A 20,893-nucleotide genomic window follows, 5' to 3' on the forward strand; every position below is an offset into this window, starting at 1 on the left:
GCACAATTTTCCACAATTGGGCTTAGAGGTCATTAATTGCATCACCAAAACATTCAGGCATTCAATCAAGCATGAGCCTAATAAAATCATGTTAGAGATGCTAAATATGAATGAACTAGAAGATTTCCAAATGTCTACTAAGGAGTTTCAATCTACACAAGCTAGGCTGATATTCTTATTGCCTTTAACTTTGTAATTCCATAGAACCTCAAAGGAGTGATTGCCATCTCGTCCATAAACTAGCTCATCAACATATGCATTCTTATAGCTAAGAGATTGTATGATCAAATGGACAAAAAGGCATTTATCAAGGTAGGAAAGGACAATCAATCTTGGAGAGAAAAATATGTGTTTAGATAGAAGGAATCCTATAGAGTCTAGATAGCATGAAAATGCAATGTAATGGATACCAATGGCCATGCCTAGTTTGTCTTTTGTAGAGGAACATTACAAAAGAAGTAGTTGATCTAATATGTTGTCCTTACCTAAGGTGGTCTGAAGCTTCATTGGATCCTAAGGCACAAGAGGTCCAACTTTCCAAAAGTCCAATGATAAATCCTAAGGACCCTAACCTCACAAACTTGGTGCCATCATTCTCTACCTTTTTCAAGAAATTTACAAACCATCTAGATCTAGCCTTCTTGGTCACTTCTTTCTTCTACAAAGATAGCCAATAGAATCAATTTTCTCATTATTCTCACCTCTTCTGTCCAGAATATCTGATTTAGATATGGCTATTTGTGAAAGACTATTGCTTTACTTAAATCTTATATCCATTACATGAGGAGAAAAAATCATAGAAGAAAATGAAATAAAATAAAAAAGAGAAATTTTAAAGTAATAAAAAAAGAAAATGCACCATTTATAGGTAGGTGTACACACTAAAAATTGATCACTTGTTGATCTGAGAACTGATCACAAATTGTTGCAAATGTGACCCCAAACTAATCATAAACTCATTGCAAAAGCTGACCAACAATCAATGCGAAAACTTATGCAAAATTGATGCCAAAAGTAATCATAAATGGTTCTCAAGCTGATAAAAAACTGAGCTGAAACTTATCAGAAATTGTCTCAAAATTGAGGCAAAATTCATGCTAAATTGATCATAAGCTAATGCAAAAGTATAGTTCCAGTGCTCAGGTGAAACTCATACTCATGTGCATACATCTCACAGTGACTAGTACACTACAATCTAAAAATGAAAAATAAAGAGAAAATTTTCCCATTTCATATGCTTCTCTGACAACTTTATCTGCATCAAAAAGTACCTCAAAGTTTGATGGTCTGTCTGCATTGTAAAATCAGCCCCCAACAAATAAAGTTTCCAAGAGATACTTGGTGAAATTTCAAAAATATTCACCAGTGGATGCCAAATGGATGGAAGAGGATGAGTTGATAGACCATTCTCGGTTGTTGCATCTTTACCTAAATGCCTTTCAGTTAGAGCCGGCTCCGTCAAGTTTAGTAGAGCAAGGGTCTCGAGTATTGCCTGATGCTCAAGGGGGAGGTAGCACTTCCACTCCTTTAGTTATGGATAGCTCTCATATGTAGTGGATCTCAAATGTATTCATCATGTATGGTACTGCGCTAATAGTACGTTTGCTGAAATCCAACATGTGGTTGAGGATTTGGATGAGATTTTGGTACCTGAGTAGATTTTGGCACATAAGGAAAAAAAAGTCAAAGGTAAAGTTTCTAGGAGATACTTGGTGAAATTTTAGAATTATTCACCAATAGATGCCAAATGGATGGAAGAGGATGACTTGGCAGACCATCCTCAGTTGTTGCAGCTTTACCTAGATCAAAATAGTTAGGCCTTCAATCAAAATAGTTAGGCTTAACCATCCTCAGTTGTTGCTCCATCAGGTTTAGCAGATCAAGGGCCCAAAGTATTGCCTAATGCTCAAGGGGGAGGGGGGGGAATAGCACTTCCACTTCTTCAGTTATGGACAACTCTCGTATGTACTGGATCTCAGATGTATTCACCATGCATCCAAGGTATTGCACTGACAGTATGTTTGCCATGAGGTCACTACTTAGTGTACTAGTCACTGTGAGATGTATCCAAATGAGTATGAGTTTCACTCGGGTGCTAGAACTATACTTTTGCATCAGCTTGTGATCAATTTAGCATGAATTTTGCCTCAATTTTGAGACAAATTCTAATTAGTTTCAGCTCATTTTTAAATCAACTTGAGAACCATTTATGGTCACTTTTTGGATCAATTTTTGCATTGATTGCTGGCCAATTTTTGCAATGAGTTTGTGATCAATTTGGGGTCACATTTGCAGTAGTTTTGTGATTGGTTCACAGATCAGCAAAATGATCAATTTATGATTAAATTATGCTCAGTTTTCAATGGTCTACATTTGGTGCCAATGTTTTAGCCATGGTTTATGGTTGGTTATGCTATGCTATGGTTTGGTTTTGCCATATGAGTTTAGCTCATGAGAAATAGACATGTCACATGATAATTTGGCAATGTTTTTGACATTCTTTGTGAGTCTTATGTTATGCTATAATTTGTTGGTAATTTTCAGCATGTGTTGGGCACATGGAATGGTTGAGCAATAGTGCGCAATGTTGTGTTAACTATGATGCCTTGTGGAAATTCCAATCCACTACTTTGCTTTTGATGCATTTGGTAGTGCAATCGAGGACAATTCCAAGGATTTTAAGGGAGAGGGTTGTCATGAGGACATATATTTTTGAAACCTCCCTTAACATGTGGATTCATTTTTAATCACACGATTAAGTAAATGTTGCACATGTGAGGTATAACTCAGGCTAGAGTAAATTTACCAGCCCGAGACCCAAGGAAATCATGAGATGTCAAAGGTAAAAGTTGTTATAAGTTATGTCACACATGTATTTAGTAGTATCTGGTGCCATTTGCTAGCCTAGATCATTCATTTGTCCATAAGTGTCAGTTGGTGACATTAGGAAAGTGGCGTTTAATGATACTTAATGCTAATCTGATGGCCAAAGATGGCGCAGAGACACTCGAGAATGGAAGTTGCCTAGGCAATTTACTTATTAGCCAATGAGATTATTTTTTAGGGTACCAAAATAATTATTATATTATTTTTCAATATTTAAAGACTAAAATTTACTAGAAAAACCATTTGGGAAGGCTACCACTGTCAAAAATACCCATGCAAGACTGAAAAACATCTTAAAAGGCTGTAGAGAGGCATTTTTAGTGTATTTAGTCTACAAAAGCCTACAAGAGAGAGGGAGGAGATGTTGTCGGTCTATTTGTATCCATTAGAGGATCTTCTGGGCAGCTAAGGGTAGGAGAAGACCAATCAATAGTAGTAGGTGACAACATCTACAGGCTGTTGAGATAGGGCAGTAGTAATAAATGATTGATTTTCTTCAATTATTTGCATCTACAAGCTATTGAGATAGGGCAGCAACAATAAATGATAGATTTTTTTTAGTTCTTCACGAAGAAAGTCTGAATTTTCGCTCTCCTCAACATTCTCTCTCATCTCCTAGCCTTTCTACTGCCCTGCTCCAAAGATTATAGCATTGAGATCACTAGAGGCTGAGAAATTTCAGATGTCTCTACTGTAAATTCTAATTTTCATATGTCTCTCTCTCTCAACCAGCAAGAAAACGTTTTGGTCTCCATCTCTCTTCTTGTCTCTTGAGTGAGCTTCTCCTTGTGCATTTTGTGTGTGTTCGGCGCAACATCTTGAGCAAGTCCCCCCACCACGCGATTCTTGACATGTTATCAGAGCCGCGCCACTGAGAGAGGCTAATTTTTGAAGGTTGAAGTGAAGGAGAAGAAGCAAGGTTCGAGCAAGCAAGCCACGGGTAAGAAGCTCTCCCATTCTTCCACTCTCTCTCTTGGATAGTGCCTGTGGAGGCACCAGAAGCAGGGTCGTGCAAAAATCTCAGATTGCAGTGAGATTTGGTGTGCGCGAAGAGCGCTGTGTATTTTGCAGATATTTTGGGCATCTGAAGCCATTTCAGGCCCCGTTTTAGAGCCGCAAGGTTGCGGACAGCAGTTTCAGGGTACACTGTGATTTCGATTGTATTGACCAAAAGTGGGTGCACAGGTTACATATTTCAGATCTATAAGTTGAAAGGTGTTTACCAGCGAGTAAATACAAGTTTTATCTGCAAACTAGTTGCAGATTGCATGTATTATTGAGTAGACAGTGGAAAAGGCTGTCTAGTGTATTGCTGTGCACTACAGGTCGAGGGTTGCAGAAGATTTGCTTGCTGTTTGGTATTAGTTTTGTGATAATGGCATAGAACAGTGGAAGCCCCATCATTGAGAAGCTCGACAATAACAACTACCCTTCATGAAAGTTCCGTGTCACGAACTTCCTTATTGGAAAAGGCCTCTACGAGTTTGTTTCATGTGAAGAAAAGGAGCCGGAGGTGAGTGATCCTCCAACTGCAGAAGAGAAAAAGGCACGGAAGGAATGGAATGAAAAGATAAAAAGGTCATGTATTGGTTGTCTGCAGTAATTGACAATAATATGCTGGGACACATTAGAAATGCAAAGAATTCATATGCAGCTTGGACCATACTTGAAAGTATGTTTTCTGTAAATACAAAGGCACGAAAGATTCAACTCAAGCAAGAGTTGAATACATTGAAGAAAGGGAAGATGTCTATCAATGAGTATGCGCTAAAGGTAAGGAGCATTGCAGATGCCTTGGCAGCGATTGATGCAATGCCTGATGATGATGATTTGGTGTCGTCTACCTTGGGTGGACTTAACAATGAAAAGGCTTGGAAGTCTTTTGTAACTTCCGTATATGTTAGAAAGCCATTCCCAGATTTCGATGAGTTGGTCTCCCTTTTGATCACTGAAGAGATCAACATGCAGAGTGAGACATCTGAAAGAAGTGGTGAATAGGTCCAGCTTTCTACTCTAGTTTAGGAAGGGGATGTGGCAGGTTCTCTTCAAGAGGCCGTGGTAGTGACAACCAGCAAAACAGATTGAATCAGCAATTTGGCGATATGCAGGTTTCAGGAGGTTGTGGTAACTTTAGAGGCAGGGGGAGCTTTAGAGGAAGAGGTGGATGGCAGAACAGAGGTTCTAACAACTCTGGTATTGTGTGTCACTACTGTGGCAAAACAGGTCATATTGTAGCCCAATATTATGCTAAGAAAGATGATATTCGTAGTGGTAAGTTGCAGCAAGGAAACTATGAATCATCTTCACGACAGAATGAAGACAAAAATGAACGTTTGTTTGTTATGCAGCATATGTTGAATGCTGTTACAGGAAAGGGAACACATGATGATGTTTGGTATGTTGATTCAGGTGCATCCAATCATATGACCAGCCATGCAGAATGGTTTGGAGAGATGCAGGATTTGCAAAATGCAGGTTATGTGCAGACGGGTGATGATTCATGCCACCCAATTTCACACATTGAAAAAGTTTCCTTGTCCTTGCATGATGGTAAGACAAAGAGTCTTTCAGATGTATTACATGTGCCATCTATTACAAAGAACTTGGTGTCAGTCGGTCAAATGGTAGAGCAAGGGCTGCAAGTCAGATTTAATGCAAAGGGCTGCTTTGTAGAAGACTTCAATGACAAGTGCAGGTTGGTAGCAAAGGGAAGTAGAGTTGGATATATGTTTACTCTGGATGCTGGAATTCCTACTATGAATGCTGCTATGTATGCTAAAGGAAAAGGTGTTGTTGCAGATATTTAAATTTGGCACAAACGCATTGGATATGCAAATGTACAAAGGCTAAAATTAATGTAGTCCAAAGGGTTGGTTACAGGTTTGCCTACATTTAGAGTTGCAGAATTTCATAAGGTATGCGAAGCATATCAGTTTGGTAAGCAGGCAAGACAACCCTTTTCACATGACAGAGATGTAAGCAGAAATATCCTTGATGTTGTGCATACAGACATTTGGGGGCCTGCACAAAATGTATCTCTTGGAGGGAGTTCATACTTTGTCACATTCATTGATGATTGTTCTAGAAAGCTGTGGGTATATTTTATAAAGGAAAAGAGTGAAGTGTTTGAGCACTCTAGAAGTTTCAAGGCTACAGTTGAAAGAGAAACAAGCTTGAAAGTAAAGTGCTTGAGGTCAGATGGAGGGGGAGAGTACCTCTTGAATGAGTTCAGTGATTTTCTAAGGTCTCATGGGATAAAGAGACAGTTCACATGCAGGTATACCCCACAGCAAAATGGGGTTGCAGAAAGGAAAAACAGGCATATTGCAGAAGTTGCATGTGCCTTGATGGCTGAAAAGAATATGCCTAAGCATTTTTGGTTTGAGGCTGTTCATACTGCTGTTTATATTATGAACAAAACTCCCACAGCTGCAGTTCATGGTATGACCCCCGAAGAATGTTTTACAGATAAGAAGCCTGATGTCTCACACTTGAAAGTGTTTGGCTGCATTGCAAATGTTCATGTGCCAGATGAGTTATGAAAGAAACTCGATCCAAAGGCTGAAAAGTGTGTCTTTATTGGATACTCTTTAGAGTAGAAAGGGTATCGCTGTTATAACCCTGTCATATGTAAGTTCAGAGTGAGCAGGGATGTCATCTTTGATGAAATGAGCAGCTGGTATGCATCTAGTGGTGATGCATTGGATGTTGATGATGATCATGACACTCATGTGCAGGCTGAAAAGCAAGAATCACGGACTCTTAGTGGACCAGAGACATCATCTAGTAGTCCTTGGTCTGGGAGACTAAGGAGTACCTCTACATCTTCAGGTGCATCTAGTAGCACTACAGATAAAGACAAAGGAAAGAATAAAGTGTCAGAAGGCATTGATGCGGTTCTTGATGGAGACTCCAGTGGCTCAGAGAGCTTAGATGATGAGCTTGGCATTCCTTCAGTGAGAACTCCAGGTGTGCAGAGAGCACGGGCTGATGCAAAGACTCCATTGAGTGATCCAGTGGTACGCAGGTCTAGCAGGGTGAGATACCCTGTTAAAAGATTTGGTTTTGAAGGTTATGCAGCTCATCATTATGCTTATATGGTGAAACTAGTTGAGGATGTTGAGCCTACATGTTTTGAGGAGGCTGTTGGTTATGCTCATTGGGATGCAGCAATGGATGAGGAGATGGCTGCATTAGAGGCTAATAAGACTTGGGATCTAGTATCATTGCCAAAGGGAAAGAAAGCTATTGGATGTAAGTGGGTTTATAAGATTAAGCACAATGCAGATGGTTCTATTAGCAGGTACAAAGCTAGGCTGGTTGCAAAAGGCTATGCCCAGACATATGGCATAGATTATGATGAAACCTTCAGTCCAGTTGCTAGGATGGCAACTGTCAGATGTGTGATTGCTTTGGCAGCAGCCAAAGGTTGGAGGTTGCAGCAAATGGATGTAAAGAATGCCTTCTTGCATGGTGATTTGCAGGAAGAAGTGTATATGGATCACCCAGCAAGTTATGAAGATTTAGAGCATCCCACGTATGTGTGCAGATTGAAGAAGGCACTCTATGGGCTCAAGCAAGCACCTAGAGCATGGTCTGACAAGATCAAAGAGTATCTTGTCAATATTGGCTTTTATGTTTCTGATGCTGATCACTCACTTTATATGAGAAAGGGAGATGCAAGTTTGGTCATCATAGTCATCTATGTGGATGACTTGATTATTACAGGTGATAGCGATAGTGGGATTACTGAAGTCAAGGACAATTTGAAGAAGAAGTTTGAGATGAAGGATTTAGGTGAGCTAAGGTACTTCCTTGGCATTGAGGTGATCAGATGTGATGATGGTACATGGCTATCCCAAAGACAATATGGCTTGGATATGTTGTCCAAGTATGGTATGACTGCATGCAAACCACTTTCAGTTCCGTTGGAGCAGAATGTAAAGTTGAGTGCTGATGTTGAGGATGAGATAGAAGACCCTACTATGTTCAGGAGGATAGTGGGGAGTTTGATCTACATGACCATTACAAGGCCAGACTTGAGCTACGCTGTTGGTCTTGTGAGTCAGTTTATGCAAGTACCTAGAAAGCCACATTTGGATGCAGTCAGACGCATATTGAGATATGTGAAGTCCACATTACATTATGGACTTTTCTATGAGGCAGGTACGGATGTACAGGTGTTTGGATACACAGATGCAGATTGGGGGCTAGTAGTATGTCTGATAGAAGATCTACTAGCGGATGTATGTTCTCTCTTGGTAGTGTAGCAGTTGCTTGGAGCAGCAAAAAACAATCTACAGTTGCTTTGTCGAGTACAAAGGCTGAGTATTGAGGTGCTGCTATTGCAGCATGTGAGGTAGTATCGCTACAAAAGTTAATGGTTGATTTGGATGTGCAGGTGGAAGGTCCAATTGTCATTTATTGTGACAACATGAGCAGTATACAGTTGGCTAGGAACCCTGTGTTCCATGCCAGGACAAAACATATTGAGGTACACTACCACTTTGTGAGAGAGAAGGTACTAGCAGGTGAGATTGACTTGGTTTATATCAGCACACAAGATCAGATAGCTGACATCTTCACGAAGGCATTGGGTACAGAGAAGCTTCAAAAGTTTCGAAGCTTACTTGGAGTTGCAAAGATGCAATTGAGCTTGAGGGGGAGTGTTGAGATGACAAGCTCAACACATGCGGACATTGATGATGGATCACCTGGTTAGATGGGTCCACATGTCTATACTTAGCACATCGGTGGTCATTATGACTCACACATGGCCACCACTAACTCATTACTTATTATATTCAGGTTGTTACACCTATTTACAGCTGGCATAGTTATAGCGCCAATCGACTAGTGTAGTCGGTTATGCATTGTTTGACTTAGTAGGCCACTTTCCTTTATATTGTATCTTATCTATACTTTGTGTATATTATAAAGTGTGTGGAAGAAGAAGAAGAAACCAACAAGAAAACGTTTTGGCCTCCATATATTTTCTTGTCTCTTGAGTGAGCTTCTCCTTGTGCATTCTGTGTGTGTTCGGTACAGCATCTTGAGCAAGTCCCCCCACCACGCGATTCTTGACAGGCTCACTGCCTCCGTATCTCTGCAGCATCCCCTTGACCCTAAAGCACTCCCTCCCTCTGGCCCAAGTCTGGAGCGTCGACCTCGTCTGCTCGAAGCTGAAATATCCGATCGCACCGAAGTAGATCTAGCAAAGCGGCCTGACGATGTCCGGGACAGCTCTTGGTCTGCCATGTCTCTGAATCTCATGATCTAGTCTGGAGACATATACGTGAAGATATCCTGCAACTCCTCATCGCTCATCCCTCGACTCATCCTGAAAATGTCACCTGCACAGATAAAAAATGATGTTAGCATGATCAATTTAAATCATACAAAGCACAGTAATATAAATCCTAAAAAAATGATCTCACTTAATATGCATATCTTATGTACCCTTATAAGTGATTAGTCAATGAATTGAGTAAGTGGATGCTCTAAGTATGAAGTATCCTATGGTCCCATGTCAATCTCCTGACACAACTCCGCATACACTGGAAGGTTGATAGACATGTCATCACAAAAGGATGAGTCTACCTCATTCTCAACTTCTGTATTTCCATCATTGTTAGCCGATGCTGGCTCCAAGCTTTCAGTGGCCTTCACCCCTTGCAATATCGACCCCTCTATTTTCATGTTATCTTCATCTATACTCGGAGCATCGCTTTGATCATATACTCTCGCACTTCGGGAAGCTGAAGGTATAACATACCACCATCGAGGTTGTTGGTGGTTTGGATAGAAGGTTACATGTTCATAAACACGTACAAGAGAGTTTACACTATTGTGGCATGTACCATGTTATAATACAATTAACAAACAAATGAGTTCATGCACCTGTTCACAATGGGCCGGCAACACAAAGGTGTCGCATAAATCTGTCCATTTTTTTTCGAAATCTATTTCGAAAAATCTAGATGGACCTCGTCGAGCTGTTGCTTCAGCTCCTTCAAGTACCACTTTGAACAACTGCACATTGAATAGTATCATGGAGAAGCTACTGTAATTCACCATAACAATACTTTGCAAGTTCCCAAAATACTCCATCTCATCTATAACCGTGTTTGGATCCGCTGCTCATCATCGGCTCTCCTACTCGAACCTTGCTATGATACTACAGTCCATTGTGGAGCGCATTTTGTCAATACGCTCCACGCAAAAATGCCATCCACGTGACCACACTGAATTATATATTTTGTACTGCACATTGAAACACTCAAATTAGATGCCGCATATAAAATATAGATACGGCAAATCCTAAACGCCTCATCACCTTTGGACTACATCCCCTCGAGAATTCCCATTCCTCCATTGAGACCTCTGCCCCTTCGCAAGACGCTGTGGTCAAAGCTCCAAACAACCATCGCATTGACATGAACCGCGGTATCTCCTCCATACCCTCGGGATATCGAATCGGTCAATGACACGTACTACATCAAAATTCAGATCGCGCTTCCTCTCGATCTTGCCTAGAGATCTGGTACTTGGTGAGCCACGTCTCCATATAGGTATGGTGCAACATACAAAAGCGATTCACCTTCTCCTCCATTGTAGCATCCATTTTTTTTTCTACCCCATTTCCAACCACCACATCTCCGGTCAGTCTATCATCGTCCTTCAGCGACCATAGCATTTTGTTGTATGGATCCACCGTTGGTAGCCATTGTGAAATATGCACTAGCGCCTTAGAAACCAACCAACCTTCAGCCATGCTAGCTTCTGGTCGAGATCGTTGTCGCACAAAGCCTTTCAAGGTTTCATGAAGCGCTCCAAGAAGAACATCCATTGCATATGGACAGGTCCAGCGATCTCCACTTCATCTACAAGATGCACAAGAAGGTGGATTTGTATCATGAGCATGCTGGTAGGCACGTATTTCTCAAAGAGACAGACCGTCTCCATTGCTCCCCACCTCAGGGATTCAATAGAGGACGTCTTAATCTCCTTCTGTGAGATCCATTGCACCAAAGTCGACAACCTGTAAATGGCCCTGCATATTTCTGGAGTAAGGCATCCTATGATCGCGATCGGTAGTACAAACTGCCATAAATGAGAAAGCATTATGAACAATGGCTACACTCCAAATAGCAAAATGCACACGCCAATTACAATCCATCCGTAGTACAAACCTGATATATCTTATGCCAATCATGGGATCTTAGCCCTGATAATTGTTCATCTTTAGAAAATGCAGACCTGAGAGAACGCATCATACCCGTCGGAGTGCAGATAGACTTGACTACTTGCTTCACAATGCACTCTTCTTTAGTGGATAAAACCCAAGGAGCGTGAGGTAGCTGCACGTAACCATCAGCACTCGACTGTGGCCAAAGCGCCTCCATCTTGCCTACCTCCTTCAAATCCATTCGTGCCCCTATAGTGTCTCTCTTTGCTGTGATGTGGTCCCATAGCAAGCTGCCCACATTCTTAAAAATATGCATGGGATCCAACAAGTGGTTGCCCTGTAAGTGGGTCCAATATGACAACTCATAGAAAACTGAGAACTGCCGCATTCCGTTTTGAATGTGACTCCGTGTGGACCATTTTTAGCTCCTCGTACCAGCTTGCGGCATTCATACGTGTTGGAGATCGTCCAAGAAAACCTTTCTTGAGTTCATGACCCTCTGGCAAGAAAGTGGTGTGTCCTTGATATACCATCTTCTTCATGGTTCGTGACCTTAGGGAGTCTAACTATGGCCCGCACAATGGACATACATGACAAGCTGAGATAACCAGACCTATTCCAACACCACAACCCAGTGAATACAAGCTTGAACGAGATAAAATATAGATATTACCAACGAGAACGGAAGTCTATTTACCTGAGCACTCTCTGAATCCCGAAAAGTCATGCATCGTCCACATGAGAATGGCTCGAATATTGGTGGACCGTCGACCATCGCACTTGCTCATATCTTGCATGGTGACCCCCTCCTCCCACAAAATCTTAAGCTCATCAACTAATGGACGAAGATACACGTTTATATTTTTGACTTTGTAGCAGTCAGGGATGAGTAAGCTAAGGATGAGATGTCATTTCTTCGTAGAAAGCCATGGAGGGATATTGTAGTTGACAAGGACTATAGGCTACACACTGTAAGAAGTTGAGCGCAGACCGAATGGGTTCATGCCATCCATTGCAAGACCGAGCCGAAGATTCCTTGGCTCTCGGGCAAAGCCTGGGAAGGTAGAGTCAATGTGGCTCCATGTTCATGAATCCGCTGATATTCGTTGAACTCCATCCATGGACCTATTCTGCGTATGCCACGTTGTCAAGCTCGCCATGCCAGACGTACGAAACATGTGGTTTATGCGGGGGATAAGCTGAAAGTGTCTGAGAACTTTTTGAGGGATGGTTTGCCCTTGCAAGTCCTGTCGATACCTGTGAGCACCACACTTTGGACATGTCTCCATAGTCTCGTATTCTCCTCGAAATAGTATACAATCGTTGATACATGCATGGATGTTGTTGTAGTCCATGCCAAGCGTTCGTAAAACATGTCGTGCATCATCACAAGACTCAGGCTTTTGCAGGTGGTAATATATGATATTTCAATAACTTGAAAAAAATCATAAAACACATTGAAAAAGCACAAATGTTTTTAATAATAGTGTCGAAAAGAAATCAACGAAGCGTATGTATAAGGTACCTGAACAACTCGGTCACACTCACATCGCTCCACCCGTATTTTGCTTGCACACTTAAAAGTGCAAGCAGTGTCTTCAGGTGAGATACTTGGCACCCATCATATAATGGTATGGATGCTTCCTTTCTAAGCGGATCAGAAGTCTCGACATCCATGGAAATCAATGTATCGATCATTGCCTCCATCTCAGGCTCCAAGATTGTAGGTAGGTCTGGAAGGCTGCATGTCTCCTCTGGCATTGACGGTATAGATTGGCCTTGCAAGTGGTGGATTGGCTCATGCACTCCATCCATCGCACATCCATGAACTCTTCTAATTGGCCGCAAAGGGTGCACTCCTCCTTGGGACGAGACGTCACCTCCCTAGATAGAAAATTTGCCAGTCAGACCCAATCTTATTGTATATGGTATTCAATTAGCTTGCAAGTACAGTGCATGATTGATATTAACTTATCTTACCATTTGCTGAAAATCCGCAATTGTCTGATCAATTATCTCAGATTGAAACTCGCCAAATAGTCGTACGTGTTCTATAGACAATCGACATTTTTGCCTAATTGCCAGCTTGCATTGAGAGCAAGAACATGGGACACGCTGATTAAGATACGCCTCGCGATCTTGAACAATAGGACCTTCATCGTTTTCCATTTTGTCTACGTTACGACAAACAATTTGTTTTTTTTATCATTCTTTTTTTCTTTCTTAAATTGTTCTCCTCTCCTTCCATCTCTCTCTTTTTTTTTCTTTCTTAAATTGTCATCCTCTCCTTCCATCTCTCTCTCTTTTTCTACATTACAACTACGACCACGACCACGACTACGACTATGACCACGACCACGATCACAACCACAACCACAACCACCACGACCACAACTACGACTACGACGACCATGACCATAACTACGACCATGATCATGGCCATGCCCATGATCACGACCACGACACGACCACCATGACTACGACCACTACGACTATGACTACGACTACAACCATGACTACGACTACGACCATGACCATGACCACGACCACGACCACGATCACGATCACGACCACGACCACGACCACGACCATGACTACGACTACGATGACTACGACCACGACTACGATGACCATGACCACGACTACGGCCATGACCACAACCACGACCACGACCACCATGACTACAACTACGACTATGACTATGACTACGACCACGACTATGACTACGACTACGACCATGACCACAACTACGACCACGACCACGACTACGACTATGACTACGCCACAACCACGACCATGACTACGACTACGACCACAACTACGACTGTGACCACGACCACGACCACGACTATGACTACAACCATGACCATGACCACAACCACGACTACGACTGCGACTACTTATATAGAGATGAAGAGAGAAACAAGAGTTAGGGAGAGAGTAAAGTTAGAGAAGAAGAGGAGAGAAGTGAGAGAGGTAGAAATAGAAAGAGAGATAGAGAGAGAAAAGAGATAGGGGGAGATAGAAGGATTTAGGGAGAGTATAGGAAGAGAGAAAGAGGGAAGATTGAGGGAGAGAGAAGGGTTGAGAGAAGAGAGAGGAGAAAGAGAGAGTGATCCAACTAGAGCATTTGACACCCATAGTCAATACACAGTGGAAAACACGACCACAAATTGACATTGAATTATGGCAAGAAAATCCACCACAAAACAATAGTTATAATACTCGAGGTAGAATTTCAAAGTCTTACTGATTTCAATCGGTCATGGATGCCATATTATGGGTAGGTTGCACTCACTAAGAATAGAATTGGCGATTCACCTCATCTTCTCTCTATCATCAATAGAATTCTCCTTTACCATTTACAACTCACCTACCTTCTCTCTACACTATTGCATACTACAATCTCTATGAGGGCATGAGATTGGGATCTCCACAGATACCAAAGCATGATCTCTAGCTTGATGGTTGCATATATACTACTACTACTCATGGAATAAACCTTAAAATAGTTATTATGCTCAAATATATGCTTGTTAGAGCAAAAATTTGTTCCTAAGACTATTCTAAGGAAGAAAGAGGGTTAATGATAAAAGAGTGTCCTTCCTTGCAAGTGATTTTATATTATATTTTTTAATTAAAATTGATAGTTGAGGACAAGTTTCCTAAGAGATCTTGTGGTAATGCTGTTTTAGTTTTGCGAAGCATATGAATGATGATGTTTTAGTTTTTTGTATTTGTATTTTTAAGAAGAGATTGATTTTTTTAGAATATCCAAAGTTATTTTTGGATTTACGTTATGAAAAATGAATGTTTTTCTAACTGATAGGCTGATTGCCTTTGTTGTATACTTGCATGGTGGAGGCTACGGCAAGCCCCGTGTATGAGAGGTCTCTTTGCAGGAAGAACATTATGCTAGGAGACACAAGTGTGCTAGGGTTCTCTAGACATATATCTCTTAGGTTTGTTGAGGATCAGCCTAACCCCTATGAGCCTAGGATGAGCTTATTGTAAGGTCTTATTTCCTTTTCTCTCTTTCTCTCCCTCTCTCATTTTCTCTCCCTCCCTCACTCTCACTCTCTCTTTCTCTCTTTCCCTATTAGGTTTAATGATTTTTCTCTCTTTTTCTCTCTCCTCTCCCTCTCTCACCCTCTCTCATTTCCTCTCCCTCCCTCACCCTCACCCTCTCTTTCTCTCTTTTCCTATTAGGTTTAATGATTTTCTCTCTCCTCTCTCTCTCTCATTTATTTTTCTCTCTCCTCTCCCTCTCTCATTTCCTTTTCTCTCTTCCTGTCTCTCTCTCATTTCCTCTCCCTCTCTCACCCTCACCCTCTCTTTCTCTATTTCTCTCTTATGTTTAACATATTTTCTCTCTTTTTCTCTCTCCTCTCATTCTCTCATTTTTTCTCTTGCCTCTCCCTCTCTCATTTCCTCTCCCTCCCTCCCCCTCCCCCTCTCTTTCTCTCTCCCTCCCTCTTCCTTTCCCATTTCCTCCCCCTCTCCCTCTCCCTCTCTTTCTCTCTCTCTCCCTCCCTCTCCCTCTCTCATTTCCTCCTCCTCCCTCTCCCATTTCCTCCCTCTCCCTCTCTTTCTCTCTCATTTCCTCTCCCTTTCTCAATATACACAAATTATACAAAAAACAAGTAAAAGAGAGAGAGAATACACTCTCCCTCTCTCATTTCCTCCCCCTCCCATTTCCTCCCTCTCCCTCTCCCTCTCCCTCTCTTTCTCTCTCTCTCCCTCTCTCATTTCCTCCCCCTCCCTCTTCCTCTCCCATTTCCTCTCCCTCTCCTTCTCCTTCTCCTTCTCCTTCTCCTTCTCTCTCATTTCCTCTTCCTCTCTCAATATACACAAATTAAACCCTAAACAAGTAAAAGAGAGAAAGAATGTACTCACCGTAAAGACTCAAAGAAGTGTTTGGTGGCTCCTCTTCGCGACGGCGGCTCCTCTTCGCCCTCCGTACACCTTCTCCTCTTCTTCCCGAACGACGGCGGTGGCGGTGGCGGTGGTGAGAAGCCTTCTTTCTCTCTTTCTCTCCCTCTCAGCAAAACGGTCGCTCTCTCTCTCATTCTCACTCTCGAAATCTTTCGTGAATGCGCAAAATGAAATGCACTCGAGTTTTGGCCTGTGTTTTTTTTCTCTAGGTACCATCGCTAATCGATGTCGCTATGGCCTGATATCCTTATAGTGCTAATCTTGATGATATGCATTTTATTAATAAGTGAGAGTCTGACTCACTCTTGTGCAAATTGTAATATCCCTTAGGGCCACAATACATAAGTTTATGTTTATGTATACACATATAACTCAAAAATATTAATAAGGATTCATGATGAGAAAGCCCATCCAATAAAAGAGCCACATGCATGCAAAAGCAAGGTGACACAAACTTGAGAAAGAGGCCAAGGGTTAGTGCAACCTACCTCAAAAGCACTATATATATAAAGTGTAGAATGAATAGAATAAGTATTCTTATATGTGCAATTTTGAGCTTCTCTTTCACCTTTCTTTCACCATAGCTATTGCTTGTGTGTGTGTGTGTGTGTGTGTGTGTTACACGAAAATAATAATTTCTAAAATCAATTTAAAATAAATCTTATAAAGGTGTGTGTAATTATAGAGGGTGTACACGCTGTACGAATGCCATCATACTCTATTGCAAAATGACAATGTGTGTACAATCAGGGCCTTGCAATAGGACCCACACAAACGAAGTGGTTGATGACAAAACACGAAACATACAAAGTTGTGCATGTGTGTGTGTGTGTGTGTGTTTAAGAGTGAAGCTTCTATGTCTTCCATTCTTATTTTGCTCTTCTTCATTTTCCTCTTTGCATACCCCATTATAGTGCTCTTGAAGCCTCCATATCTATTTGAGATGGAGAAAGAGAGTGAGAGAGTGAGGGAGAGAATGAGGGACGGAAAAAGAGGCATCAAGGATCACATGGGAACAAATGGATGAAAGTAGCAATCTCGAATTGGCATAGTCCTAGAAGTAGCCTTATCGTCTACTAAAAGAATGCAAGGAAGGACCAACGTTAGATTTTATTGATATTGATGATTTATATTTTTCCAAGTGTGTACTTTTACTTCTAGCGAGTTTCTTCCTGAGTGAGGGCCCTCGAGCTATTGTAAGCCTCTCGCAAGAAAGCGTGGCCCTGTAGCTATTCTAAGCCTCTACTACTTACTTTAAAGGTTGGTGGTGTGCCTGCTTGACGTAGCAAGAGTGAAGAGCCACCCGATTGCGTCATAGCGTGGGTCTTTAAAGGTCTTGAAGGGTCATTACACTCTATTGACACGCGCAATTCAAAGTGTCCCGCAGTGTCCCGTCACCCGTGGTAGTGCCTATTTATTACTTACGTTTCTTCACTTCGTTCCATTGAGGGATCTATCCCGTTTCAGCTGAGACCCACCCTTTTCTGTAGTCGCGCACCGCATGGCTGTGTATGCCCGCGTCCACCTCGTGTCTCAATCACCTCTCTCTCTCTCTCTCTCTCTCATTGCTGCCGCGACGAAGTAAACCGGTTTTTCTTTTCACCCCTACTACACGCCAGCGCCTCGCTCCCATCCAGCACTGGTGGTCTAGTGGTAGAATAGTACCCTGCCACGGTACAGACCCGGGTTCGATTCCCGGCCAGTGCACAGTGCCATGTGCAGAACGGCGCTTTTGCTGTCTCCTCGGAAGTCCGCGCCAGCCCTGCTGCCCTGCATTTTCTGTATGCTTCGCGCTCCTCTTTTGTGCAGCAGCATTCGTATTTCCAGTGGGAAATTCGCGCTTCGCTCTTGGATGGACAAGCTTTTCTTGAATGAGAAGAGGCGCTTCGCTCGTGTAACTAACCAACAGGGTTGGCAGAGCGTCAACTTTTTATATGTTTATACATACACATACAAGGACATCGCTACCCACAAGATTTCATAGGATAAACGTGAGCAATATCATTCTTAGTCCATGCAATTGTGCTTTGAATTTTACCCCACACTCATTACTCTCATTTCATAAAGAAAAGATTATCGTGCATGGAAGAGGGTGTTCCCCCCCTCCCGGGACCACGAGACCCTCATGATCCAACGATCTTCCATATCATTCAGATTTGTAGGAAGAGCTGATCACGTTCAGTCAGTTTTGGAGGCGATGCTCGAGGTTTGATCTCAATACTAGTCTCATATGAAATTAGGATGTGCAAGAATATCTCATTGACATGCAAGCCATTGAGGCATAAAGAGAGGATCTAGATGAGGCCGTTAAGGCCTATCATGAGAAGCAACAGAAGGAGGAGACCATCATTTTTTATTTCAATGTCTATGAAGATGCCAAATTTAGAACGCCCTTACCACTTAGTACAATGCAAAAGCTTATCAAAGTGGGAGAGAAATTTGCTAAGAAGTGGTTGAAGAAACAGGAAGGATCGACTTTTTGAAAGCAGCTTGTAAGATTCCCAAGGAGAAGAACAAGAGGGAGTATCTCACTAAAAAGCCACGAGAGGTGTGGAAGCTTCAATCGAAATGGAGATATCCTATCCTCAAAGCAGATGAAATGGCCCATTTTGCATTTTTCTACTCAAATCGGAATACAAATGTGCTTTGTTGCCCTTATTCAAGAAGGTATGGTAGAGACTATGATGATGAGAAGCATAATATATGTAACTTTCCCAATATCAATGCTATGTATGATAGTGAAATCTATCACTTTTGCACGATGGGGTACTCTCTTTCAACAGTTTCCTTAAACTGTACTCAAATTACATGGACCCTACATTCATAGTTACTTGCAATTATCTCTTTCTCATAGTCAAGCTCCTAGAGTAGCCATTGACTCCCTATGAGGATGGCTTGCCATCTTTGTTCTTCCACATCAACATAGGGATTGACTACCTTGCCATCACAAGACTTCTTCTTCGAGCGATATTGTTTCCATCTTACTGTGTGGCCTTACTGAGAATATGGTGGGTAGTCAATTTGCCTGGTGTACACACCCCTTCTATCCAGAATCACCGATTTAGCTCCGAATCTTCCTTAAGCTATATCTTTTGAGCAAAGGTTGTCTTCCACATGCCTTGCAGCCACTTCCCAAGGAGTGAATCACTTGTACATCCACATGAACCAAGAAAAAAGCAAACAATAAAGAAAGAAAGAAAGGAAAAAGAAACAAAAGGAGAGCCAAAGCTCCATGATTAGTTAGGTACACTCACAGTTCACTGCAAGTAGGGGTTGTTGATTTAGGTGCGTCCCAGCGGCTTCAATCGACTGGCTCGGTCTCTAATCCCCTAGTGGCTTCGGTCGGCTACCTCAATCTCTAACCCCCTAGCCCTTCCCTCATTACACAATCTCTGGGCACATCAAGGATAGAACATCTTGGGCTTCCTCAGACGACCTCTCACCCTAAGTTTTGCACCACATTTCTCAAGGATATCACCTTGCCATCTAGCGCTTTCATCTCTTTCTTGATATTGGATCGACTTGACGGTGTCTACTATTAAGAAATAACAGATCTATTTCAATGCTCTTTGCCATACATGAACAACTAGTCCCTATTAACTAAGATTCAATAACCATCACTTATCGACGGTTCTTGACAAACACAACACCTGCCAAGACCAAAAATGGGCTCGACACTAGCTCTAGGGCTCTAGCTTAATCCTATGCTCACCAAACCACCCTCATAGCCTCACAACCACATGAGCATCATGAGGCTATCTAATAATCTAGCTAAATCATGCATTTGTATTGATTTCTAGTCCAATGATTTTCCCCATTCCAACTCCAACAACACAGGGAGTGTACCACACATATAGGTGACTAACACCTCACTGTATACACATATAGAGCACCTCCTAGTGGATCGTTGTGGCTCCTATGGCTCTCCTATACCCCGGAGATCGGCCCTACGATGCACCGTCTTAAACATAAAACACAATTGTAAAATTGTCCACTCTTTTTTCAAACTCGCACGTTTTAGGAGATATTATTATTTCCTCATCACTGAATGAATCCCCAAAAGAAAAGTGTACTATCCTATAGCTTAGGGATCTTCACACTCTCATCGTTGGCCATTAGTTTTAGCAACCAATTGCAATGCATCCAAAAGACTTCCTCTTTCTTGATACCATGTATAAGAATGCAAGTGCAAGGTGTAATGCCATATAGTTCTCAAACAAATTAACCACAAATCAATCAATGTATCATGTGAAAAAAGCATCCTTCCAATGATTTCCTTTCTAATGTATTGCTTCATTGTTGCTTAGAAACAACATTGGACTAATACGTGATATTGTCTCTTTGAAATTAAATGATTCTATAATTTCACATAAGTATATTCAAATATTTTCAATCATTTTCCATAATAAGAACGAAAGATTCATCATAAAATTCAATAAAAGACCACTTATTCCATAAATCGCATACGCATCTCATCCTAATTTGAAAACAAGAATCCGATGGTACTCTATTATACTTATTAATGCCTCCTTTGTGCTTTTTTGCTCCACTCCTCACATCTCGTCACGAACTAGTACCCATTCCTCCTCTTTCTCTCAACCCATATGAATAGTGATTATGGTAAGAGAGAAAGAGGAGAGAGAAAGAACGAAATTTAATCTTTTCATACAATGCATCAAATCTCTTGTTGTTTCTTGTGATATGGAGCAAAGAATTGTAGTATCTCAGCCCCAGGGGGAACAAGAAGCCATTTTTAAAGGAAAAAAAGGGGCGCCGAAAAAACGATGCTTCCCCCTCCCCTCCCCCCTTTGTTGTATTTCATGAAGTTTTACTTCTTTTAAGATCGATTAACTTATAACTTGTAAAAAATTTGGTTCATTCCTT

General features: G+C 41.7%; 1 non-coding gene across 1 annotated transcript; it reads left to right on the top strand.

Annotated features, from left to right (window-relative positions):
• The first annotated feature begins 17,645 nt into the window (after positions 1-17,645).
• Positions 17,646-17,716, top strand: TRNAG-GCC (transfer RNA glycine (anticodon GCC)). The gene has a single exon. It is a non-coding gene; the product is annotated as a tRNA-Gly (tRNA).
• The last annotated feature ends 3,177 nt before the right edge of the window (positions 17,717-20,893 follow it).

This window comes from Lygodium microphyllum, chromosome 29 (genome assembly GCF_053477565.2).
Source record: "Lygodium microphyllum isolate KBCC chromosome 29, Lygodium_microphyllum_v1.1.10, whole genome shotgun sequence".
NCBI classification, from domain to species: Eukaryota; Viridiplantae; Streptophyta; class Polypodiopsida; order Schizaeales; family Lygodiaceae; genus Lygodium; species Lygodium microphyllum.